At 44.7% G+C, this 28000-nt stretch overlaps 2 long non-coding RNA genes across 2 annotated transcripts; one reads left to right on the top strand and one right to left on the bottom strand.

Annotated features, from left to right (window-relative positions):
- On the bottom strand, positions 1-28000 carry LOC134299374 (uncharacterized). Its single transcript, XR_010006565.1, has 2 exons — positions 26521-28000; positions 1-847 (listed from the first exon to the last, which is right to left on the bottom strand). It is a non-coding gene; the product is annotated as an uncharacterized LOC134299374 (long non-coding RNA).
- LOC134299122 (uncharacterized) lies at positions 11533-14677 on the top strand. Its single transcript, XR_010006260.1, has 2 exons — positions 11533-12732; positions 13825-14677. It is a non-coding gene; the product is annotated as an uncharacterized LOC134299122 (long non-coding RNA).

The following is a 28000-nucleotide window of genomic DNA, read 5'->3' as shown; positions in this document are numbered from 1 at the left end:
TAACAATCTAATATCTTTATTAAGGAAATATTATAGTAGGATAAAAACAAGTAGAGAATGTAGTCCAGCAATAGACCTTTCAGGGAAGGTCAAATATAGTCCAGAAATATATTGTCCAGTATATAATATTAGAGTTCAAAGTTGTAATGCCAAAACTGAAAAACACTCAACTTCCAAGCAGTTAGAGTGGGAAAAGTGTCCAAAGTTTTACTGGAGTTCAAAGTAAGTCCAAGGCAGGAACTGAAGACAAGACTGGGTACTTGGCACAAGATGCAAGGCTGGGAACACGGTGACCGGTCAAGAACACGGCAAGGCAAGGCACGGAGAGACTAGAGATAGCGGACTCAAAACGCAGTCCACACTTAACTAGAACCGAAGTTAATCCTTCAACTGACACGGTGACTCCGCACAGATTCGCCCGTGCGAAAAGCTTTTAAGGAACTTCGAATCTTCCTGCAAACAGGTGTCCAGAGCTTCTTTTCCCAAGGGAAAAAGAAGCGAAACACATCTTCATCCAGATGCGTTCCTCCCTGAAAGCTCCCAGGGGAAACTAGCTAATTAGCGCCCTGTCTGGCTGCTAATCTCGCGCTTCTCCTTGTTTGTGCTCTCTGGAAACGGCTCGCCTCAAAGAACTCCCGTCTCACGAAGGGGGGAGAAGCGCTGGGAAGAACTTGTTCAAGGTCTGTTTTAATGAGTTCTTGGCAAGAATTGTCCACAACAGGCATCTGGAATGGCACGGTCTCTTGCTGAGACGGCAAAAATCCCATGTTTTCATCATCATGATCCATGATGGCGCTGGGGTCAGGACTCCGAGGCCCATGGGGCATCACAGTGGTATGCTTCTGACCTACATATAGGCAAAACATAGAGGTCACTGTTATCCACTGTTTCAGGTATCTGTGATGCTTGTGGAGTTATAATAATAATATATATATATAAAAGAGTGATGGAATCCTGGCAACCGCCAAAACAACAAAACTAAACACCCCACAACCTCAAAAATTGACAACACAACCCATCATCCACGCCTCTGGGTTGATACAACAAAAAGAAAAGAAAAATAAAGTCCTAATTAGAGGAAGAGGAATAATTGTTTTTATCCAATTGCTGCCAGTTAGAAGGCTAAGCTCCACCCACTCAGTCTCCTAGCAACCCACTCACCCAGGGGACAGGCAGAGTTAGGCCTCGCTTAGGCCTCTTCCACACTGCCTATAAAAACAGATTATCAGATTTTAACTGGATTAGATGGCAGGATTAGATGGCAGTGTAGACTCAAGGCCCTTCCACACAGCTATATAACCCATATAATCTTATATTATCTGCTTTAACTGGATTATCTGGACTCCACACCTTTACCCTTTACCTTAACTATCACCAATTCCTCAATACTTTATTTGCTATACCACCATACTTCGCCACAGAAACGCGTGGCCGGGCACAGCTAGTATGATAATAATAACTTTATTCTTATATCTCGCCCCATCTCCCCGGGAGGACCTGGGGCGGCTCACATGGGGATCAAGCCCAAAGATACAGCATAAAATACAACAGAAAAATGCATTTAAAACATATAAGCATATAAAACAAAGCATATAAAATACAATAAGACATACTCAACCAACCAAAAGTCAAGGCAAAGTGAGCATATTCAAGATTGGAAGTAAGGCAGTCAAATTTATATATGTGCAATATCTTGCAATCTCTAGAGCTGGTCTTGGAAGTATTCCTCATGGATACTGGGTATACTTGATCCCTGTGCTATTCTTCCTCTATTATTGCCTCACCACATCTCCATATGCATACATTTCAACAATAAAATCAACTTTCAAGTTTAAGACATGTTGCAAGAAAGCTTTGTTATCCTTCATTAACATTCAGTTACTATGTAATGCAGCCATACATTTGTTACTGAAAAGCAGAATACAAAATGATTTTATTGGTCAGTCAACTGTCCTTGTCAAAATACACAATATAAATGCAATGAGCAGTATACATCTAATCTGACTATAAATATAAATATGCATATACATATACAAAAGGAAAAAGTGTAAGAGGCCAAGTAGTAGCCAAATATACATTAATCCTAAGTATGAGCATCAGATGTCCTCATCCCCCTTACACTGTATGCAGAGGCGGTTCAACCACCAGGCCAACTAGGCAGTTGCCTGTGGCACCATCTTGTTGGGGGCGCCATCGAGGCAACTCCTGTCTCCTGCGGCCTGCCTCCGCAAGGTATTGAACTGCTTTTTCTGTTGATTTGTTGTAATACATGATGTTTTAGTGCTTAATTTGTAAAATCTTAATGTAATTTGATGTTTAATAGGCTTTTCCTTAATCCTTCCTTATTATCAAACATTTTCGCTTTTATTTTTCAGTGATTGGTTTTGGGGGGAGGGGGCGCCAAAATTCTGTTCACCTACACTTGAAAAATACCTAGGGCTGGCTCTGACTGTATGCCAATCTGATCAATCTATATATATAAAAGAGTGATGGCATCACGGCAGCGGACAAAACAACAAAAGTAAATACCCCACAACCTCAAAAATTGGCAGCACAACCCCTCATCCATGCCTCCAGGTTGATACAACAAAAAGAAAAGAAAAATAAAGTCCTAATTAGAGGGAGAGGAATAATTGTTTTTATCCAATTGCTGCCAGTTAGAAGGCTAAGCTCCGCTCACTTGGTCTCCTAGCAACTCACTCAGCCCAGGGAACCCTTTACCTTAACTACCACCAATTCCTCAATACTTTATTTCCCACATCACCATACTTCGCCACAGCAACGCGTGGCCGGGCACAGCTAGTATCTTATTCGATACTCTCTATCGGGATGCTTGCACCAGGAAAGGGGCAAAGGAATCTTCCGGTGTGGCCATTTGTTAGTTCGAAGGCAGGGTAATGAGGCCTTCAGTGCCTTAGCAACACCGGAAAACAATCTTGGTTGCTTGGCAACAGGTGCTAGGGCCGTTGGAGAGCATGCGCAGATGCCCTTCAGCACCTTGGAAACACTGGCAAACAATCTTGGCTGCCTGGCAACAGCGTTCTAGGGCAAGAGGCATGAGACGGAGGGAGGCCAAAGCAATGGGCAGCGTGTGCCATCTTTTCCCTGAGGGACTGTGGCCTCCACAGCTCTGAGGGGAAGGACTTGGGTCTCCTCCAGGCTAGGAGATAAAAGATAGAAAATGCCCCTGCTTTCCTTTTTATTTCTTATGTATTTATTTTCTTCATTTCGACCCCCTTTTCTCCACCCAAAAGGGGATTCAAAGCAGCTTACAAACATCAAAATACATCTCAACAAAATCAACAATCTAAAACATGAGCAATTAAAACACATATCAATCTATTAAATAGATTAAAACCAAATAAAATCCCGAGTCATGATCTCATAAACAAATAGTTTTCCAAAATCCATAGTCTGTTATTCAGGCTGTTAAAGTCTCATCCCGTAGTTTCCTATTCAACAAACGCTTCGGAGAAGAGCCAGGTTTTAAGTTTTTTTCTTAAAACCTTTGACTCCATTTATTCTTAATTCCTCCATATATGACATTTTCGCCTATCTGACATTTTGCTGGCCCGTTTATGTCGGATAAGTGTTGTTTCCTATCTTTATAATACAGTCAGCAGTTATGTAATATTTGGTTCAAATTTTCAACTTCATGGGCGTCACAGATACAATCTTTCTTTGGGTGGGATCTGATTAAATCTACCATGTCTCTCCATTGACTCCTTTTGTTCAAATTTAGCCTTTGTAACAGTGATTCTTAGATGTCTTGGCATATCAACTTTTAAGTAAAGCACCCGCTGAAAGTTTTGTTTAAAATGACCTAACCACTTAAAGGAGCCTGAGTTTGATAGAGTGGCTATATCTTTCTGTGCTTCAATATCTAGAATCTTTTTTTTTCTTTTGAGTTACTAACCTTTTCTCAATATCCCAGTTGTGGCCTAAGGAAGAGATTTGTAATCCACAAGTATAGAGGAACCTTATTTATTAGACTGACCAGGAAGCTTGAATTTGGCCATTGGTTTGTTCTGCCAAGGATAGTTTTGTGAGCTTACCATTTTCCAATTTTTTTTTGGACCAATACGAGGGTTGAATGAAAAGTAATGCCTCCACCTTTGTAACTCCTCAACAGATGGCAGTACTGGTATGCGGCTGGGACTGGCTTGTTCAGTAGACTCTCCTCTACAGTTCCATTTGGCAGGAAGCCTTAGCATTGAACGGTTGTGTTGTTAAAGTGCCAAGTATGGAACCCTGCACAAACGGTTGGTCAACGTGCAGTCATTGAATTCTTGACAGCAGGAGGTGCCACCCCAAAGGAGATTCATCAGAAAATTCAAGCTGTTTAGGGTGATTGTGTTGATGTGAGTACTGTGCATCATTGGGTGAGTATGTTTAAAGATGTTGAGATGGGAACATCTGACTTGCGTGACAAACAAAGAGTTGGACGTCCTGTGACAGCAACCACTGAGTTTCACAAGCAAAATGTTGACAGATTGATTCAGGATGATCGTCGTATCACTCAGAGAAAAATTTCAAGCATAATCGGCATTTCACAAGAACGTGTGGGTCACATATTTGCTTTGCTTGGCTATCAGACGATCTGTGCACAATGGGTACCCAAGCGCACAGACTTGAAATTTGCCAGGAACTCCTCTCGTGTTATGAGAATGAAGGTCCCTTTGGGGTGACACTTGCTGTCAAGAATTCAATGATTGCATGTTGCTTAAGTCGCATTGACCGGCCGTCTTCGCAGGGTTCCATACTCGTATATTGTTGCTGTTTCCAGGATTATGTCACTGTCAGGATCCAGGCTGCAGAGCACCAATAGCCTTACACAGAGGCCAGTCTCTATCTAATATCTTTATTAAAGAAATATATAAAATCAATAAAAACAAGTGAAGAATATAGTTCAGAAGCAGACCTTTCAGATAAGGTCAATTATAGTCCAGAAATGTACTGTCCAATATAAGATATTAGAGTTCAAAGTTTTAATCCACTTGACCGAAACACACACCTTGCCAAGCAATAGTGTGGGGAAACAACAGAGTCTTTAAAGTCCAATGAAGCTTGACAACAAGGCTGGAAAATAACTTGATTCTCGACTAGATCCTTGACTGAAGGCAAGATGAACATGAAGCATGAAACAGAGTCCGTGGTAAAACGTGAGACAAGGCTAGGCTTGAAGCTTGATCCGGGAAGCAAGGAACTGGGATTACGAAGTCCACACACGATCTCTCTCCTCAAGCTGATCAATTGACTCCACAAAGAAATCCTCGCGCCAAACACCTATATTGGGTCTCGTTTTCCCGCCAACAGAACTCTTTCCCTAGAGAATGAGAAGCGAACCCCAACTCTGTCCAGATGCATGACTCCTTAGAATTTCCCAAGGGAAGCAGACCTAATCAGCCATTTGTTTGGCAGCGATTCTCAGGCTTCTGCGATTAGCCTCCCTGGCTCCCCTATCTCTAGTATAATTTTCCCTCCTGGAAAACGGGGGGGAGTTCTGCCCAAGGCCTGTTTGGCTGAATTCTTGAGGGCAAACGTCAACATCCTGCAGGTGAAGAGGCTCCGGCTCTTGCTGAACCGGCGAAAATCCCATGTTTTCCTCTTCGTCTGCCACAATAGTACTAGGAACAGGACTACAAGGCCCATGAGTCATCACAGTCACCAACATTGGCCTCATAAAGCTTCTCCATTTTGCCAAGTCAATAAGTTATTTGTCATAAAAACTGAACTAGCGTGCTCCTATTGGTTTTCTCCTTTGTATCTGCTTTGCTTTTTGTTTCAAAAGACAACACTAAAGCATGTCGACTGCTTCTAAGAACTGATGACACTTTTCATGAGCAATACCATTTTTACTCTGATGTCCAGGCTAAATTCCAAGATAGGTAATTAAATTCTGACTGCTTACACTTCCCTTGTTGCTTTCCTTGTCTCAAGTATACTCAATTTCCATTTAACATTGTTACCAATGGCTGGCATTATTGCCAAGACCAGAATCTTGGTCTACTGAATTCTGTTAGCAATGCACAGTTGAATTCAACCCTCAAAAGTAGTATAATTCTCTTACAAGAAATGCTAGGGAGAAGGATGGTGGCATCTACTAATATTCCAGAGCATTTTTCTTCTTCTTGCATGGTTAAGTAGTGCCAAAGTGCATGCAGAAAGGTACATTTTCCATGTAGGCACACTGCTACATATGGCACAACCTTCTAGAATATATCCTATTGACATATTCTATAGAATAACTTTTTTAAAAACCCTTTTATAAGGAGCTTTATCTCTCTCTTTTCTCTCTCTTTCTCACTCACACACATGCAGATATGACCCAAGAAAAATATTTGTTCACTGTTTAGAAAGCACTGGGCAATAAAACACCGGAAATGCAGAAGGGGGAGCTGCAAAGAACACATCTTTAACTGATCAAGGGAACTCCAGAGGAATGTATTCACAAGCCTCATGAACCAATGATTTTCTTGCTAGACAATGATCTTCTTACTAGGCCAGGCGCCAGGCTTCCTAGCCCTCAGAAAAAAAGAGTTAGGATTTAGTGCTGGAAGTTGTGATACTCTGAACTCCCACCAGCATTGTGTGGTACTTCATACAGGACTGACCTCCTTCTCTTCGGTCATCCATTCTCCCCCACTATGATGGCTAATATGGGTGATTAAAACTCAGATTATTATTGTAAATTATTATGATCCTGTTCCCCTTGAACGTATATAACTCTGACTTCAATCAATGGAAAGGGGGCCTATTTAACGGTGACTGTTCACCATCTGTAAGTGATTGCAATGTTTCTTCAGAGCACTTTTGTTACTTTAGACTAACATAAATCTGAATTTACCTTTAATGAGGACTTGGTTTAACACTGGAGCCCCAAAATCTGTTTTTAATATCAGAACTCAGTCCTGAAATGTATAAAGGAACATGCTGAGTTCCCTAAGCGAAGGTCAAGTGCCTTTCCATTTGCCAGAGGGATCATCATCATGTTTGTAATTGTGTTCATGGCATCCTTATGTTTTGAACTGGGAGTTTCAGGCTAAAATTTATCCAGGTGGGGAATTGAGTTTAAACTCAGTTTAAACCAGCAATGAGAATCCTCTGGACTAGATAAACCTGAGCTAAAGATGAGGGAAAGCATTACCTTTGCTTTTCTTCAGAGGCTTCCTGTCTGCTTGATGCATTTGTAGTTCTTTGTTATGCTGCTGATGTCATTTATCATGAAGGGCTTGTGCCCTTCACTTCTAATTTCTATCTATTGCATAAAGGGCTGCAGTGGCACAATGAGCTAGACAACTGAGCTGCTGAACTTGTTGACCAGAAAGTTGGTGGTTTGACTCTGAGGAATGGGTGAGCTCCCACTGTTAGCCCCAGCTTCTGCCAACCGAGCAGTTCAAAAACATGCAAATGTGAGTAGATCAATAGGTACAGCCTCAGTGGGAAGGTAATGATGCTCCATGCAATCATGCTGGCCACATGACCTAGAAGGTGTCTATAGACAACACAGGCTCTTCAGCTTAGAAATGGAGATGAGCACCACCGCCTAGAGCCAGAGATGAGCACCACCCTCCAGAGCCAGAAGAGGAAGCCTTTACCTTTTTCTGTGTTATGGTTGTTTCTATGCATTGAATATATGCATTTGTATTTGTGTATGCTGGAATCCATTCTGAGTCCCCTCGTGGAAATAGGGTGGAATGCAAATAAAGTATTGTTGTTGTTTTTGTTGTTGTTGTTATTATTATTATTATTATTATTTGGTGGAACAAAATGTTGAAAAAAGCATAGGAGGTGGGGACAATATAATGAGGACAACAGAAGAGCAACTATTCCTATGGGACAATCCTAGAGCACTGGACTGTTGGAGTATGGTTGTATTAGTATGAAATGTAAATCAAGTGTTTACTGCTGATGAGCAAGAGTGTGTATTTTTCAGTAATGAAATAGTTAACAGCAGGCTAGTTTTGACTGACAGCCTGTTGTGATTGCTATGACCTATGAGACTTGATTTCCTGCCTTTGAGGGTTGGAACTTCCTCCAGACAGAGGAATGTGTCTTATCTTATCTGAGGAGTTCGGCTTGAGCTTTCGCTGAAGATGGACTATGAATGCTATGCTCTGAAGCCGAGAAATGCAAACTGTAAATAGTCATGTAAATAAAGTTAATCAACAGTTGGACTTCGGCTGCTGGAATTCTGTTGGCCAGTGCTGTTTCTCTGCAAGAGAAGTCAGCCTGCGGAAGAAAGGGGGCGGTGAGACCAGAATGATGTTTTTTTGGAATCCACTCTGCTACCCATCATCCCCTGATAATGTTGAAAAAAGCATAGGAGGTGAGGACAATATAATGAGGACAACAGAAGAGCAACTATTCCTATGGGACAATCCTAGAGCACTGGACTACAGTAGTTAGACATATGGCTTCCAAATGGCTGAAACCTAAAAAAAAGATGGATCACAGCATTGGCATACCACTGTTGTGGTATGTATTCCGGGCTCTATGGCCATGTGCCAGAAGCATTCTCTCCTGACGTTTCACCCACATCTGTGGCAGACATACTCAGAGGTTTTTCCTTTTTTTTTTCTTTTTCTTCTTTTATTATTTTGTTGTAATTGTGCTATTGTGGCAAAACTAACTTGAAAGGCACACATGCGCTGGGTAAGACATATATGGACAGGAAAGTGAGGTTAGTGAGGCCATGCAGAAAAGTGATCACTGGCTCATACAGCACCAAAGCAGCACTATAGCACAGTTGAAGGGAAATGTAATAATGATTATTTCAGTCACAGTATGTTTGTGCAATAATAAAATTGCTGTGAGACAACAGGCTGGTGTGATAAAGTCCTAAAGAGAATTAATTTCACTTCATTTTTTAGGAAAACTTGGAAAACCTACCTTTCTGGACGAAAGTGGGATATCACAGTGGACAAGAGAGAGGTACTCTTGGTCAGTCACCAGGCAGATCAGGGTATAGGATTACAGTCTGTGCTGGATGGGATTACACTCCCCCTGAAGACACAGGTTCGCAGCTTAGAGGTGATCCTGGATTCATCGTTGACCCTGGAACCTCAGTTGTTGGCAGTAGCCAGGAGCGCCTTTGCACAATTAAAACTTGTGTGCCAATTCCGCCCGTACCTTGAGATGCTGGATCTGGCCACGGCTGTCCATGCTTTAGTTACATCCTGCTTGCACTACTGCCAGATTCTCTACATGAGGCTGGCTTTGAAAATAGTTTGGAAGCTTCTACTGGTTAAGAGATTGGCAGCCAGATAACTAACAGGAGCTCTAGAATCATAGAATCATAGAATAGTAGAGTTGGAAGAGACCTCATGGGCCATCCAGTCCAACCCCCTGCTAAGAAGCAGGAAATTGCATTCAAAGCACCCCCGACAGATGGTCATCCAGCCTCTGCTTAAAAGCCTCCAAAGAAGGAGCCTCCACCACGGCCCGGGGGAGAGAGTTCCACTGTCGAACAGCTCTCACAGTGAGGAAGTTCTTCCTGATGTTCAGGTGGAATCTCCTTTCCTGTAGTTTGAAGCCATTGTTCTGTGTCCTAGTCTGCAGGGCAGCAGAAAACAAGCTTGCTCCCTCCTCCCTATGACTTCCCTTCACATATTTGTACATGGCTATCATGTCTCCTCTCAGCCTTCTCTTCTGCAGGCTAAACATGCCCAGCTCTTTAAGCCGCTCCTCATAGGGCTTGTTCTCCAGACCCTTAATCATTTTAGTCGCCCTCCTCTGGACGCTTTCCAGCTTGTCAACATCTCCCTTCAACTGCGGTACCCAGAATTGGACGCAGTATTCCAGGTGTGGTCTGACCAAGGTGGAATAGAGGGGGAGCATGACTTCCCTGGATCTAGACGCTATTCCCCTATTGATGCAGGCCAGAATCCCATTGGCTTTTTTAGCTGCCGCATCACATTGTTGGCTCATGTTTAACTTGTTGTCCACGAGGACTCCAAGGTCTTTTTCGCACACACTGCTGTCAAGCCAGGCGTCCCCCATTCTGTATCTTTGCATTCCATTTTTTCTGCCGAAGTGAAGTATCTTGCATTTGTCCCTGTTGAACTTCATTTTGTTAGTTTCGGCCCATCTCTCTAGTCTCATCTCTCTCTGTACAGGAAGAACACTACTACCATGCTGCGGCAGCTCCACTGGCTGCTGGCTGCTTCCAGGCTATATACAAAGTGCTGGTCATTATCTATAAAGCCCTAAACAGTTTGGGACATAGTCAGGCTATCTGACTAATCACATCTTCTCCTATAAACCAACCTGGACACTGTGGTCAGTGGAGGAGGCTCTGCTCTTGGTCCCACCCCCATCCCAAGCATAGCTGATGGGAACAGCCATCCGATCGAGAACTATTATTGAACAAGGGCTTTGTAGACCCTGTCAGCCCAGTTAACATCATTGGCCACATAACCAACTTTCATATTTTAGTGAACCTTCTTCGGCTTCTATAAATTGATGTGGATGTTTGATGTTCTTGTTTTAAATTAGATATAATTTATCTGATAGGTTAGATTTTATTTACCTTTAGGTGTCATGTTATAATGTGCTTTTATATGTTGGGTTATTTTGCGTTACTATATTTGTATTTGTTGTTGTATTGAAGCATTGAATGCATGCCTTTTTGTTTGTTGGAATACACCCTGAGTCCCCTTGAGGAGTTAGGGTGGAATATAAATAATAATAATAATAATAATAATAATAATAATAATAATAATTATTATTATTATTATTATTATTATTATTATTATTACTACTACTACTTCTACTACCACTATTATTATCATGCCTAGGAAATTCTGAAATTTGTAATATAATAAGTATCTTTTCAGAACTTTGATAGTTAGAGGAAAGTAGTGGACAAAGATTATTTTTGAAAGATTATGCAAATCCTTAAGTAAATTTCCCTCCATCATGCATGGATGAAGCTGCAGCTGGGAGCTCCCTTTTCTACCATGTGTATACAGTAGAGTCTCACTTATCCAAGCCTTGCTTATCCAAGTTTCTGGATTATCCAAGCCATTTTTATAGTCAATGTTTTCAATATATCGTGATATTTTGGTGCTAAATTTGTAAATACAGTAGAACCACGGTACTCCGAGTTAAACCGGCGGACCGCAACTCGGTCAACCGGATAACTCGGATTACCAGGCGGGACGAAGGCTGGACTGGGAGGAGCTGCAAACGCCTCCAGGTTCAGTCCTCGTCCCCATGGAGAGGCCTCTCCGTGGGGACGAGGACTGAACCGGGAGGCGCTGTTTGCAACGCCTCCCAGTCCAGCCTTCGTCCCCATGGAGAGGCCTCTCCGTGGGGACGAGGACTGAACCGGGAGGCGCTGTTTGCAACGCCTCCCAGTCCAGCCTCCTCCCCATGGAGAGGCCTCTCCGTGGGGACGAGGACTGAACCGGGAGGCGCTATTTGCAACGCCTCCCAGTCCAGCCTTCATCCCCATGGAGAGGACTCTCCGTGGGGACGAGGACTGAACCGGGAGGCACTGTTTGCAACGCCTCCCAGTCCAGCCTTCGTCCCCATGGAGAGGCCTCTCCGTGGGGATGAGGACTGAACCGGGAGGCGCTGTTTGCAACGCCTCCCAGTCCAGCCTTCGTCCCCATGGAGAGGACTCTCCGTGGGGATGAGGACTGAACCGGGAGGCGCTGTTTGCAACGCCTCCCAGTCCAGCCTTCGTCCCCATGGAGAGGCCTCCCCGCGGTTGGGAGCACCCCTGCAACGAAGGGGCTCTCCCTCCCTTTGGCGGAGGCCTGGAGCCAGGGAAGTGACTCCCGCTTCCCTGGCTCCAAGCCTTCGCCAAAGGAAGAAAGCCCCTTCGTTCGGCGGGTGGGTGAACGGGGAGGGCCACAAAAGCCCTCCCCGTTCACCCACCCACCCCCCTGCCCGTGCCTCGGCTCCTTCGTTCCGCCGGGGCGGCAACACTGGTGCCCGGCGAGGCGAAGGAGTCGGACGTGCGTGTTGCTAGGTAGATAACAAGCTACCTAGCAACACGCACAGGGCGCTGCCCCTTGGGAAGTGCCTCCTGCGTGTTGCTAGGTAGCTTACTATCTACCTAGCAACACGCAGGGGCCACCTCCCAAGGGGCGAGCGCCCGGTGCATGTTGCTAGGTAGCTTGCTATCTACCTAGCAACACGCACGCCAGCGAGCAGGTGAACGGGGAGGGCCTTTACGGCCCTCCCCGTTCACCTGCTCGGATTGCACGGAGGCTCGAACGAGCGGGGCTCGAACGAGTGGGGTTTTACTGTACAGTAATTACAACATAACATTACTGCATATTGAACTGGTTTTTTTGTCAAATTTGTTGTAAAACATGATGTTTTGGTGCTTAATTTGTAAAATCATAACCTAATTTGATGATTAATAGTCTTTTCCTTAATACCTCCTTATTATCCAAGATAGTCGCTTATCCAAGCTTCTGCCAGCCCGTTTAGCTTGGATAAGTGAGACACTACTGTACTACATTTCAAGTTTGAGACCTATTTCTAATATTGATAGGATTAGGGAGCCATTTGGCATGAACAATTGGATCAAAATACAGAGGTAGACAACCTCTACAAATAGGTACAGTTATTGCTAAGAAAACACGGAGAAGAACTTCTCTTCTTATTTTCCTCTACAAGCTTTATCTCTCTTTTTCTTTCTCTTTGACTTTGGTTTTCAGGCTGCACCTTTCAGACAGGATGGCATGGGGAAGATAGTGAACCACATTTCTCCAGGTACGTACAAATCTAAATTTGCACCTATAAAGCCAAACAACATTAGGCTATGGGAATGTTATAAGTCTACCTATTAAGAATCAATTAGAGCAATTTTTTGTTTAAATAAAGAAACTGGGGAAATGTCAGAAATGCTTCCAGGAAATTCATAAAATGAAGGGCAGTAATTTCCCTAAATAAATTATTCACTGAAATTGTACACTCTGGTTTAGTGATTAATCTAGAAATGGAACATAAAATATTTAGCTATATGCTTTTGTGGTTTACATGAAGGCTAATTGAACTACATTTCTTTTTTAAAAATACAATGAAATAAATAATACATACATACAGACAAGCAATAGCAAAATTGCTACTTTAAAATACAGTTGGAAATTCTGTTCACCTGAGCTTACAGGTTGTAACATCTTTAGATACGATCTGAGAACCATGTTCTTTTATCTAGGTTCTTCTCAATAGATATGAACATACTATATATGCATTCATATACCTGGGACTGCCATTTGTCATGGTTCTGACTGAAATCTTGAATTACTCATAGACTAGAAAACAAGGCCCTGCATTAAGTTTGCTTAGCATAAATCTCTGCATATGGAATCATTTGGGATGGCAACATTGCCCATAAAGGCAGAAAAATCAAAATACTGAACTATAGGATTAGTTTTTGGAAAATGGGAATCTCCATAACCTTTTGGAGATTTTATGATCTTTGGAAATGTATAACCTTGTTAGAAGTCATAACCTTTTGAAAAATGATGCTATAACCTCTAAATAAAAGCATGACCTGTTAGAGGCATAACCTTTTGGGAAAATAGCATTCATGCAAGGCAATCAGGTTTCTCAGCCGTTAGACTGATAAATTAGATATCTCTTTGTTCTATTAGGAACAAAGATATGCCAATGCACAAAAACACACATTATATATGCATATAGCAGAGTTTCAGAAATGTTCTTTTTAGTTGCTCAAAAACATCTACTCTCCCTTAAAATATATTTGACTTTAAATTATGCCCTCAAGAGACAAAAATAAGCAGACTTCTTTGAAAGTAATATAGTTGGTTTGCTCACAAACTTCATGTATTCATTATACAGGTACTTTTCATATCAATCCTTTTTGGATATCAGCCAGAATGCCAATGTGTTAAATCAAGAAATAGCTTCCTAAGATCTACAGAGATACTTGCAGGAACATCACAGCAAGCGAGAGTCCAAAAGTGGCAAGCTAAAACCCAGAACCTCAATCCATGGATGTTACCAGATGAGAAACTCCCTCCTGGGCATACAGAAGACAGTGTGACTTGGAAGGCATTGAACAGACTGTGCTCTGGCACCACAAGATGCAAAGCCAATCTTAAGAAATAGGGCTACAAAGTAGAGTGTGGAGAAGAGCAAACCACAAACCATTTACTACAATGCAACCTATGTCCTGCCACATGCACAATGGAGGACCTTCTCACAGTGACACCATAGACACTCCAAGTGGCCAGCTTCTGTTCGAAGGAAATCTAGTTTAGTAGAGTTTCGCTTATCCAACATAAACGAGCCGGCAGAATATTGGATAAGCAAAAATGTTGGATAATAAGGAGGGATTAAGGGAAAGCCTATTAAATGTCAAATTACATTATAATTTTACAAATTAAGCATCAAAATATGTTTTACAACAAATTGACAGAAAAAGTAGTTCTATACATGGTAATGTTATATAGTATTTACAAATTTAGCACCAAAACATTACAATGTATTGAAAAATTGACTACAAAAAACATGGACTACTAAAAGGCAGACTGCACTGGATAATACAAAATGTTGGATTAACGAAGGTTGGATAAGCGATACTCTACTGTATAATGCCATGTTTTAAACTTTGTTCGTGTTTTTAAATACATTATAACTATATCCTCAATTCCCTTCTGACACGATAAATAAATAATGGAATATACTGGTACTAGGCTTGTCCGATCGATGGAAAAATTGTTTCAATTCTCGTTTCTAAAGTAGGGGGTGCCGGCTCTTCGATGTAGAAATTATTTCTAAACGTTTCACCCAAAATTTTCGGATATTTCCAAAAATTCGTAATGTTTCTAAAATGTTTCTAAAATGGCATGCGCAATCGCCAAAAAACAGGAAACCGGGGGGGACTTTTCTGGGGGTCTCCCACCCTCATTTCTTGAGCTATTCTTATCAAATTTGGTACAGTGGGAGAACACATTCCACACTCTTTGCTCAACAAATTGCAGAATGTTTCCTGTCTCCTATGATTTTTGGTGAATTTTTATAACTTTTTATAATATACTATTTTTTTATATTTTAAGAAACATGTTCCTGTTTTGAAAGTCTTATTTCCTGTTCAATTGGGTTCTTCATTGTGAAAGTCCCTCTTTTCTATTTGTGTATCTTTGTTTCTGTGGCCGAAAATCAGCGAAAATGGCGGTCATTTGCAGAAACTGGAAACCCCCCCCGCTCCTATCTAAAAATAAGGTGGTGATATTTCAGCTTCCTAAGACATGGGAGCTCGTGTCCCACTCCCTTGTGACCTGAGCCCCACACCACACACCCTGCCCCTATCTAATAAAAAGCGGTGGCCGGGGTTTGTTTTTTTTGTGCAACAAGGAAAAGGGGTGCTCACTGCTCGGGACTCACTGCCCCGCCATTGGGAAGGCTGAAGTCTTTCCTCTGGGACCACTTTGCGGTCCATTCCCAACAGTCTTCCTTGGCTGTGTGCAGGCACTGCGGGATGCACATTAGCAGGGGTAAAGACCTCAGGCATTTGTCCACACTGGCTTGTGGTACCACATGAAGAGACATCATCCTTCAATTCCCTTGGGAGGGGGATCCCTTAGCCCCGCAAGCAGCACCCTGAGCTCTCCTTCTTCTCCGTTAGGGTCTGCTGGGATAGGGTCTCAATTAACCCTGGACAATTGGGGTCATTCCACTGGAAGGAAGAGAACAGGGGGAATGGCACCCACCGTTGAGCAGATCACTCAGCGTCTGGGAGAGATGCTGGCTCTCGACCACCATCCCTTCAGAATGGTAGAGCAAGAAGGCTTTGTGCGGTTCGTGGAACTGCTGTGTCCTCAATACAAAATCCCATCACGACAAACCTTTTCAAGGACAGTGATACCAGGGCTGTACGAGGCCTGCAAGGTACGCGTAGAGGCAATGTTGCGGAGCGCCCTTGGAGGGCACATCCATTACACGTCTGACATTTGGACAAGTGTTGGGGGTGGCCATTCCTATCTTTCGTTGACTGCACATTGGGTGTAGCCTTTTTGGCAGCTAGAGAAATGGGGGCCCAAGTCCCACTGCCCAGGGGGGCCGGCCACCGTTGGCCGGCCCCACGCCACTACCCCAGCACCCATGGGGAAGGGGGTGTAGCCTTTAGGGCAGCTAGAGAAATGGGGTCCCAAGCCCCACTGCCCAGGGAGGCCGGCCACCGTTGGCCGGCCCCACGCCACTACCCCAGCTCCCATGGGGAAGGGGGTGTAGCCTTTAGGGCTGCTAGTGAAATGGGGGCCCAAGTCCCACTGCCCAGGGGGGCCGGCCACCATGGGATGTCACCCAGCACTGCCCATTTCTGCCAAGAAGCAGGAATTTCCTTCTTGAGTGTCTCTCTCATACCACGGTGTTTGTCGCATCACCCTGGCCAAGCACAAACAAGATCCAAGCCTTCCGGTTGTCTGGGCACCACACTCGCATCAAACGATGAAAAACTTGTTGAGATCCCCAGGGTGGGCCCCATTCCACCATGTTTCCTCTTCTATAACCAGAGACTTCTGTATCAACCAGACCAGAGCCCCAAAGTCTCTAGCCGCCACAAAGGCACACTCCCTGACAGCAAACCGTCTGCGGCCCTGGCCGCAGCCCTACCGGATGGACACAAGCAAGCTGGCAGTCCGCAGGGTTGTCGTGGCCACCATCACATCAATAATAATAATAATAACAATAGTAAGAACTTTATTTGTATACCCCGCCCCATCTTCCCGGAGGGACTCGGAGCGGCTTACATGGGGCATGCCCGTCAACAATACAATGGCAGCAATTAAACAAAAAAAAAATATCCACAATAAAACAAATGTTGCATCAATAAAACATAAAATCAATAAGCAGTCAAAGTCGGCATACAGCATTACATAGTTAAAAAACAGAGGGCTAAAAACACGGCTCTGGGCCAAGGGCAGAATACTTCAACATAGAAGAGGTAGTTTCACAGTTAAAAATCAATAAAGTGAAAAATACTCATGGCCTGGCAACCTATTCTTCAATAGGCAAAGATCCACCCTACAATCCTCGAAGGCTTTTCGGAAGAGGCTGGTTTTAAGGCTCTGATGTAAGGATCATGTTTCTATGGAGTTAAACTAGAGGGAAGACTTGTGTGTGTCTGGTGTTCAGTTATTACAGTTCTCAAGCAGATGAGCTAGAAAGAGGGAAAGGAATTCTGTTGGTTTACAGTTTCAGTCAAGTTGTAGATGTAAAATAATGAAAGATATTGTCTTTATTGTGTAGAAATGAAACCAAAGAACTTAAACCTAGCACCAATTTCGAGACAAAAGAAACCATGAAGAAATAATTCATTGTTTTTAGTAGTAATACAGAGTTTCTGAGTGGTTAGTTTCTCTACTTATGAGTCAGCGGAAGATTTGGCTCACATACTTTCCCTCAGTGTCACATCCTCTCATACACACGCATAGAGAAAAGAATTATAACAGGCAGTGGCAGGGATCCATAAAAAAAGGTTGACCCCTGTCATTGTGGGATTTCAGTGATCCCATATTGTAAAAGCATTGGAAAGGAGTGGGAGATAAAGAAAAAGTTTCCGTTATCCTAAACGACAAGAGGCTTTGGGCAGGGTGTCCCACATGTAATGGTGGCAGTGGTAACAAAGTTGGATTTTAAAGCACCGTACATTTCCTTCGTGAAAACACAGTCTTCATTTTCTATTACAAAACACTATGAATTGTCCAGGACTGTATATTCAGCTTAAATAGCGGAAAAGTGCACCTGGTACTGTTGCACTGCAGACATTTCTGCATGTTCCATAAGATTTTATGTTGTTAAGACACAATATGAGGAGCAAATATGAGAAAAAAAGACACGAAAATAGACTAGGTTGTTGGGTAGTTGGGTGCCATTGCATCACCTATCGTTGGTGTACCGCCAGTTGCAGGATACTGCTGTAGGTTCATTGCACCCTGCAAGTTTGCAGCTGGTAATTGCCACAGCTGGTAATTGCCATTCTTGAAAGCTGTGGTGCAAGCCTCAAATCCACTCTGCTTGCCACTTGCTCAAAAGTTGCTTCCAAAAGCCAGTTCCATTATCAAAACCTAGAGCACCATTACCCACCATTCTGAGTTTTTGCACCAAAGTCTGTCTTGACAACTGCACCATAGGTTCTTTCTAGGTTTTCCCTCTCTGTAAATCCAAGTCCACCTCTTTTGTGAATAGAATACATTGCCGGCCAGGGGGAGCATCGACATAAGAAAAGAAACACTGATTCCGGTTTATTTTATAAATTTGTTTTAAAAATTGGCTGGGTCAGATTACAGTTACCGCTGGCACTTCTCATCTTAAGCAGGAGGTGTTTGAACCCAGGTGGGAAAGCAGAAGCATGTAGGTTTTGCCAGATTGAGCCGCATGGCCGTCCAAAGAGCATGGAAGCAGAGGGATTGCAGATGCTCACATCGCGCTGTTGACACACGAGCCAGAAATGCGACCCTCAGACCATCATCGCGGACAACGAGGGCGTAAAGCCCAGAGGGACACATTGGAAGCAATTTTGAAGTTTAATCTACATATTTTAATCCTGTGTTTGGTTGACATAGAGAAATTTAAATCCTGATTTTCCTTTTCTAAGTCGAGATTTGTATTTTGTGGCTTTTATTTTGTCCTCATGTTGTTTGGGCCGCTGCCCCAAGTAAGCTGCACCGAGTCCACGCAGGGAGATGTTGGCGGGAAATAGATAAATTTTTATTCCTTTTAAATTGTTCATATTATAATCACTCGGAGAGTCCGCCTCGCTTCAAAGGGATTTCTTGATATTCTAGGACCGGGAGTTTGGCCTCGAGGAAGACCATTCTCTCAACAGAAAGGTCACTCGGCAAGCTGCAGCAAGGGGTCACAGCATCGTCGGCCATGTTGAATACCCTCTTGAAAGCCTTGAACTGTGTGGAGGATAATAAATGGCATGTGCTGGGTTATTTTGGAATTCCAAGTCACCTAGTCTGTCCCCCGAGAAGTGTAAGTTGACATGGTAGGAACAGAAAACGGATCAACTGACGGTTTCAAGATTGGGAATGGGGTGCGGCAGGGCCGCATAATTTCAGCCTCTCTAATCATCTAGCTGTTTGTGTAGAACATATAATGCGACATGCGTGGCTAGAGGACCTGTAGGCAGGATTTTAAATTTATGGAAGACACATATACAACCTATGGTATGAGATAACAGTTTGATGGCTGAAAGAGAGTAGGGGCAGAGGAGCCTTCTCTCAAAGGTGAAAGAAGAAAGGGTCAAAGCTGGGTTGTAAGAGAAGGAAGCTTAAGGGAACCACACAGATTTATAACTGTCAAAATCAGGGATAGGATGTGGAGGGTATGACAGACGTTTTATTTCTTCTTGCGACATATCACTGCAGATGCGGACTGTGGCCAGGAAGTTAGTAGAGGTTTTGCAGAGCTATGTCCAAACTTGACAAAATAAGAGCAGAGACTTCACGCAAACATGGGAGGACCGCATACTCGCATTGTCATCGCAATGCAATTCCCCATAGTAACCTGTGGATGTGAGAGCTTGACCGTAAGGAAGGCTGAGCGAGGGAAGAATGGCACTTTTGAACTTACTTGCTATATGGAAAACAGGAGAGTGCCTGGGACTGGAAGAAGATCCAACTGGTCCATCTTCCATGTTATAATGCCCGGCCGCTTCAAGGAGGGAAGGATATTAGAGGCAAAGCAGCAGGCTGGCATGGACTTGAAGGAAATGTGGCCGTAGATGTCCAACAGGGAAGTCTTGTGTGAAGCCGTCCAAGAGTTCTCCATGGCTTGGAGAAGACTACAAGTCTGAGCACTGCGTGAAAGACTTACTCCTGTGTGTTTCCACCGTCTTCCCTCGTCGTCCTGTCAAACTAGCAAGAAGCACTTCCGAATTAAGAGGACCTGCGCCCACATGTCACTAGCAGCCACAAAGGCACACTCCCTGACGGCCAAACGGCACCGTCCCCGTGCGCGGCAAGAGGGCGCGGGGACCATCAGGCGGCCGTCCTGCGGGCAGAGCATCGACCACCCTCTCAAGGTGATGGTACGGCCTTGATAACTATAACACGACTGGGACAGTGGAAGACAAAATTGAGAAGGGGTAACGAAGGCCAAGGTGTACTACTTACTCCGGTGTGATTCCACCGTCTCCTATCGTCCCCCTGTCAAACCAGCAAGAAGCACTTCCGTAACCAGAGGACCTGTGCCCACATGTCACTAGCAGCCACAAAGGCACACTCCCTGACGGCCAAACGGCACCGTCCCCGTGCGCGGCAAGAGAGCGCGGGGACCATCAGGCGGCCGTCCTGCGGGCAGAGCATCGACCACCCTCTCAAGGTGATGGTACGGCCTTGATAACTATAACACGACTGGGACAGTGGAAGACAAAATTGAGAAGGGGTGACCAAGGCCGAGGTGTACTACTTACTCCGGTGTGATTCCACCGTCTTCTATCGTCCCCCTGTCAAAGCAGCAAGAAGCACTTCCGTAACCAGAGGACCTGTGCCCACATGTCACTAGCAGCCACAAAGGCACACTCCCTGACGGGGATTGGCCGGGACCGGAATGTGTACTTGAAAGGCTCTTCAAGTCTCGTCCGGATCCCACAACCTCGACTGCGCAACTCCGGTCTGGGCACCTAACTTGACAGCCAGAGGCAGGCTGGCATCAAAACTCTCCAAACCCACAAGAGTTGTAAAAACAGTTGTAATCCGCAAAGAGAGCACAAGCCCCAAACCCCTTTCGCCCTGGATGGACGACCAATTAGCCCCAGGGATACCCGGCGAGGCATCGCCGTAATTAATGGAACCTCATATGCAAATTTTGACATCGTGGACAATGCATTAATAACGGAATGAGACAACAGACATTTGATTGAATAAAGAAGTTTTAACTTTTATTTTTATGAAATACATGCCAAAGTATAAGACAACTCAAAACACAGGAAATGTTGTGCTTGCAAACTTTATATTTTAAATAGCATTGCAATCCTTTGGGGATTGCTTTATGCGGTGCTCATCAAACGGCAGCAAAGTATGTCTCTTCTCAAAACAGCAATCAGTGGAGAAAGGGCATCCCCCTAGTAGGACACCAGGATAGAGGAGTTCATAGTGCCTGCCCATCGTCAGTGAGAAGTTGAGAAAAAAGCTCAATGTTCTGAGAAAAGGTCCATCATAGAAGCGGGGTAAGACTTGGCATTATGAAGATGAAACCTCTGGTCTTCGGAGAGGGTGCCTCACTTCCAAGGAAGGTCTGGAAAATTCAAAACAGGGAGGTTGGCCTTGAGGAAGACCAATTTCTCCACGGAAAGCGGATCCAGCAAGCTGCGGTGAGGGGTCACGACATCGCCGGCCATGCTGAATACCCTCTCGCTCTGCACGCTGGTGGGAGGGCAGCTGAGGAACTTGCGGGCAACATTGGCAAGATGCGGCCACACGTGTTCACGAGAAGACCAGTAGGCCAACGGATCACAAGATAGATTCTCCTGCGGTTCCTCGAAGTAACGGTTGACGCTACACTCGGCAGAATCCAGCTTCCGTAGCTTTGAGGAATGAGAAGCTCCTGATTGTGACAGAATGGCGACCATTTTCCCGAATAAATCTTGCCGAGGCTGCTGCTGCTGCCCTTGCTGCTGACAACGCTGCTCTCTAGAGGTCGGAATCCCATCGCACGGCACTTCCGGGCTGTTGGACTCGCCACTGGCGCTAGTGCTAGGGGTGGCAGGCATCCGTGCCAGGGGGCCCATGTGCTGCTCTGCCCCCCCCCCCCCCCCCGCGGCGACACACTCCTCCTCGCGCACAAGGTTGACGAGACGTGCCTTCCACTCCGGATAGTCTTTGGAGCAGACGGTGTCCTTCAACCTCGGATCACAGATGGCTGCTATCATATGGACATAGCTGTTTTGCAGCGGCTCCAGACGTTTACGGACAGCGATGGTCAGCCTTCTCACGACCTCCTGGACCTGCGGTGTTAGATTGCTGGCCAGGGAGTCGAGTGTGCAACCTCCTCCCAGCATTTCCAGATGCCTCTTTAGGGCTAAGACCAGAAGCACTCCCTGGCTGAGAAGGGCCCCCTGTGCTGATAGGGTCTCGGTTGCTTCCTTGAACGGTCTCAGAACTTCCACCAGTTGTGAGATGGTGTCCCAATCTTGCTTGCTCGGAACAAGCTTGCCAATAGACGCAACCAAGGAAAGGGAGATTCCATAGACTGCCTTCTGCTGCTCCACCATTCTTTCTAGCATCTTGAAGGTGGAGTTCCACCGGGTGGAAACGTCCTGAAGGAGCTTGTGTTGTGGTAGCCCCTCCAATTTCTGTCTGTCTCTTAGCTCTCGGGCAGCCTTGATGCTGCGGTGGAAGAACCCAGCGATCTTGCGGCAGCGTTCAATCAGCTGTGACAGGTGTGTGCCACCGGCGGAGGCCTGCTGCTGCTCCTCCATGCTCTTGAAAGCATCCTTGACCGTGTTGTGCAGCAAGTGTGCCAAACATGTAACGTTGGTGAAGCCGGCACTTTCAACTGCCCTAATCATGTTTTTCCCCACGTCAGTGACCATGAACCCCATCCTCATTGTCTCCGGATGCCTTGGTGTCCAGGCCGCCATCATGTCCTCGAGGATCTTGCAGATTGTTTCTGCCTTGTGGTCTCTATCAAGACCCTCCAGGGCGAGGAGGGCCCAGCGCTGACCGGTCTCCACGCTGTCACCTTTATCCCACCAATGTGCGGTCAATGACAGATAGGAATGGCCACCCCCAACACTTGTCCAAATGTTAGACGTGTAATGGATGTGCCCTCCAAGGGCGCTCCGCAACATTGCCTCTACACGTACCTTGCAGGCCTCGTACAGCCCTGGTATCACTGTCCTTGAAAAGGTTTGTCGCGATGGGATTTTGTACTGCGGACACAGCAGTTCCACGAACCGCACAAAGCCTTCTTGCTCTACCATTCTGAAGGGATGGTGGTCGAGAGCCAGCATCTCTCCCAGACGCTGAGTGATCTGCTCAACGGTGGGTGCCGTTCCCCCTGTTCTCTTCCTTCCAGTGGAATGGCCCCAATTGTCCAGGGTTAATTGAGACCCTATCCCAGCAGACCCTAACGGAGAAGAAGGAGAGCTCAGGGTGCTGCTTGCGGGGCTAAGGGATCCCCCTCCCAAGGGAATTGAAGGATGATGTCTCTTCATGTGGTACCGCAAGCCAGTGGTGGACAAATGCCTGAGGTCTTTACCCCTGCTAATGTGCATCCCGCAGTGCCTGCACACAGCCAAGGAAGACTGTTGGGAATGGACCGCGAAGTGGTCCCAGAGGAAAGACCTTGGCCTTCCCAATGGCGGGGCCCCCGGCGGCCTTTGTGGGGTGCTCACAGGACTGGGGGAGGAAGGAGTGGGTTGCAACATGACGTCCTCTGTGGGAACGGCACGAGTGGGATTGCCTTCTTCCTCATCATCGTCCGATGAAGTCAGTGTTAAGGGAAGCCTATCTATTTCTTTCTTAATTTTTATGTCCGGCGCGAGGACAACGACACGACCCAATTCAGAGACGTCAGTGGCAGCCTCTGATACGGTTGGCGGTGTGGTTTTATCACGGAGGGAACCCTTTTCTGACGTCGACCCACCGGGAACACGCCCTTCCACCATTTGTGTTTGCACAGCACTGCCCTCAGGAGCACCCCTTTGTTTCCTTCCAGTGCCACCCTTCGTTCCTCTTCCCGAGGCCAAGCCTCTCCCCGAAGTCTTGCGGGAACCACCTATTCCCCATGAACGCTTCATTACAGTGCTCTCGCTGATGAACTCCCCGAAACAGTTCCGTATGTGTGATGTCTCATGGGCCTTGTAGTTCCGTTCCTAGTACTATTGTGGCAGACGAAGAGGAAAACATGGGATTTCCACCAGTTCAGCCAGAATCGGAGCCCCTGCACCTGGAGGATGTTTGCCCTCAAGAAGTCAGCCAAACAAGCCTTGGGCAGAATTCTCCCCCGTTTTCCCGAAAAGACAATTATAATAGAGATAGAGGGGCGAGGGAGGCTAAACGCCGGTCTCTCAGAATCGCTGCCAGACAATTAGCTGATTAAGTCTGCTTCCCTTGGGAAATTCTAAGGAGTCATGCATCTGGACACAGTTTGGGTTTCACTTCTTGTTCTCCAGGGAAAGTGTTCTTTGGCGGGAAAACAAGATCCTATATAGGGGTTTTGCCGCAAGGGGAACCTTGCGGAGTCAATTCGTCAGCTCGAGGAGTGAGATCGTGTGTGGACTCCAGTTCCTTGTTTCCCGAATCAAGTTCAAGCCTGCCTTGTTTCGCGTTTGCCACGGACCTTGTTTTTGCTTCTTGTTGCCTCGTTTCAAGTCTTGTTCTAGCCAAGTATCAAGTTTGTTTTCCAGCCTAGTTGTCAAGTTTCAATGGATTAAAGGACCTTGTCTTCTCCCCACACTATTGCTTGGCAAAGTGTGTGTTTTGGTTATTGGATTATAACTTTGGACTTTAATATCTTATATTGGACAATTTATTCCTGGACTATATTTGACCTCATCAGAAAGGTCTGCTTCTGAACTATATTCTTCACTTGTTTTTATTGACTTTATATATTCCTTTAATAAAGATATTAGATAGATTCTGGTCTCTGCGCTTGGTTATTGGTGCTCTGCAGCCTGGGTCCTGACAGTATGTTAAAATAGTTTATTTCAACCGACAGAGCCTTTGTAATTTGGACACGGGCTCTCGAGATCAACGGAGCCTCTTTCTGTGATCCCCCTAGACTGGAGGCCAATGCGTTCCCTTGAATGTCAAACTGGGCGTGAGGGAAGCACTGGCTGGAATGCACACGTTCTTTGGAAACTATTCCTTCCAATTGACCCTTTTAATTTTGGAAAGCTATGTGTGTCTTTGTAATTGATGCAATAACACTCAGCCCGGGGGCTTGGGATTATAAACGAAGCGTGAGGTAAGCTCAGCGCTTACAGGGAAGCAGACGTGGTTAGAAAACTATAATTTTCAAGCTCCCTCCTTTTAAGGCTTGGAAGAAAAGGCTTATATGGGGTGATTGCTTTATTCCAGAAAAATTTGAAAAGGAAAGGCTAAATTTCTCCCTCAGAAAGAAAAAGCACCCCAAAGCTCTGCGGTTACAGGGAAGCAAGCACCCTCCTTTGAAGGCTTGGAAAGGCTTATATGGGGTGATTGCTTTATTCCAGAAAAATTTGAAAAGGAAAGGCTAAATTTCTCCCTCAGAAAGAAAAAGCACCCCAAAGCACACAATATCTAACCGGCAACAACCCTCTACCCCCAGTCACTTTGCCCTCTCAGCTTCACGGCGCGCGCGAACCACCCTCTCTCCTCGGTATCCCAACCCAGAATGGCTTGGCTCTGTGCGGAGGCGATTTTTATAGCGATCCTACACGTGGACGCGGAGGACACTAGCCCCCACCTTTTTTAGCCATCGTGGAAGACTCTGATTGGCAGGGAGTGGGACCCAAGTTAGGCTGCGCTAGGCTCCCGTTCATGTTAGGTTGCAGAAACAAAACAAAACAAATAATATTTAAAAAATATTTTTAAAAAAAATTTGGAAGGAAAAAAATTAACGAAAATTTTAAGACACAATTACAGAATGGGCCAACGATGGATCGTATTACATTGCCAGTTGCGCCCAGGGAAAACGTTTCAATACTCGTGTCAAAAAATGGGAACAATACGAAATAATTATGGTAGGGGAATTTTTACGACAATATGGACAACCCTAACTGGTACAGCTATCACAAGACTACTGCGCAAGAAATGTGTGCGAGAGAGCTAAGGTTTGGTTTTATTTCATTTTTATCATAGGCTATTTCCACCGCCCAGGAATACAGTTCTGGATGCTCACAAAATGTAGAGAATTGCTTCCTATGGGGGGGGGGGGGGCACATGGGACAAAAATGTAGAATTTCTGTGATGATCCCATTACCCAACATAGTTTCCTGGAGGGGGGGGGGGGCAATAGATTCCCTAAATCCTGAAAGTTGCCCACCTCTGCTCTAGCATATCACTTCCTATTGTTCCCTGTCACCACAAAACTTCTCACTATCCCACAGGTTCCTTTTCTCAGTTTCATTTACTCTAACTCCCTTGGCTTCCTAAGTCATGCTCTGACTCTCTCTCAGCTCCACCCTTTTCTCACTTCCACAGCTATTCCACACTCTTTACTAATCTTTTCACATTCCACCGAAACACCATTCCTACTTAAAATATTGATACATTATTCTACAAACTTCACATTATATCACACCTTCCTTATAATGTGAGTATTAAGCTTAGCAATGGAAGGCGGGGGAGTCTAAAACATGTGAAAAGGAGGAATGACCAGCTGATGTGTGAAGCTTGATGCATTCTGCCTGTCCTGGAATTAATATTTATTGAATGAACCATTTCTCACATGAATTACAATAGCTAAAATATGAACCATGTCTAGCCAAACCCAAATACAGATAAAATAACCAAGAGAGTGGTTTTTTAAATCTTGTGTACCACCCCTTTTTCCTTAATCTGTGTTAGAAATATTTTTAAAAGCCTAATTATTTCTTACCAAACATTTCTTTTCATCTCAATGGACAAGAGCCTTGATGTGAAGGGTTAGAAAGATCCCCTGGAAGAAATGTAAGCAAACAAGGTATTTACATCAATTATCACGGCTATGAATTCAACTGTAGCCAACAAAAGGTGAGAACAAATTGTCAGCAACAGACAGGTGCAATTTAGCAACAGCTTGGGTTTTTTTTCCAAAAGTTATAAAAGGTTTTGTTGATTCAGAAGTGTAAATAAAAGATATGCTTTAGTACTAAAAATACTGCTTAGTGTTATCTCCCCTTCTGCCCCCTCCTTGCATTCTATGAAACCAAATAAAGGTTGTCATGTACATCTCAAGAGCTTGAAAAATAGATTTTGTTAACTGTAAGAAGCAAGGGGACTATAAACATACACATGCACTCGCTTACAAGACTTTTTTCATCTCTAAAAATATGAAAGGATAAATGATTAAGGCCTCAAACCAAGTCATTTGTTTTATAAAGCAACCAGGCTTGAGAGAAGGGTTGTCACCCAGTAACTCTTTACCAAGGACCTGTGACTATCACATGACCCTATCCTCACCTTTTGCAACCATTTTTCTTTTTAAATGGCATTTTTATTAGGGAGGTGGATTAGGGATACTCACTCTGGTGTCATAAAGTGCTGGTCAAGGCTGCAACTGCCAACCATCCTCATTTCCCCAGAAAAGCTTTAGTTTCAGCCAGGCTGGATCTATATTGCCATATAATCCAGTATTTGATCCCAGATTATTTGCTTTGAACGGGATTATATGAGTTTACACTGCCATATAATCCACTTCAATGCAGATAATCTGGACTATATGGTAGTGTAGATAGGGCCTCAAGCTACTAGAAGTAATACTACACAGTAGGGTTGTGTGTGGATTTTGTTTCCTCCATTTCCTTCGTTACCTTCGGTACTTCGGGAGCCCATAACAGTAAGAGCCCTTCCAGTATGAAAACCTGCCTGACACAAAAGCAAGAGGAAGCCAAGCTCAGCTCCTCCTTCCCTATTCCGCATCACAGTTGAATCTTTTTAATTTTATTTAATTTTTTTATTTAGTGGTACTGACTGGGAGTTGGGAACCTGAGGGATGGTGGGTGCAGTGCGCACACATGCGCGTTTGTTGGCTTGGAGACAGAGGGTCGCCATTTTACCTTCCTTTTCTCCTTCCCTTTCTCTCCTTCAGAAAATACTTCTAAAAGATAATAATGATTAGCAATAATGATGATCCCAGCAAAAAAGAGAAGCCTACCTCTCCTCTAGAGTAGAAGTTGAAACAGCTTTAGGGAAGCAAAACCAACAAGCAGAAAGAAGATTGCAGACACCTATTCCTGCCATAGGACTTCTTAAAATGCCTCTTGTGTGGCATGCTGGTGCTGTTGAGACTGAGAAAGCATGCACTACTGTCTCTCCTGCAGCTGAGTGCCTCTCCTCTAGAGTAGAAAAACAGCTTTAAACAAGAACCCTCCTTAAAT

This window comes from Anolis carolinensis, chromosome 5, assembly GCF_035594765.1.
Source record: "Anolis carolinensis isolate JA03-04 chromosome 5, rAnoCar3.1.pri, whole genome shotgun sequence".
Classification (NCBI taxonomy): domain Eukaryota; kingdom Metazoa; phylum Chordata; class Lepidosauria; order Squamata; family Dactyloidae; genus Anolis; species Anolis carolinensis.
The sequence above is the reverse complement of the archived record's forward strand: the minus strand, read 5'-3'. Positions and strand labels throughout refer to the sequence as shown.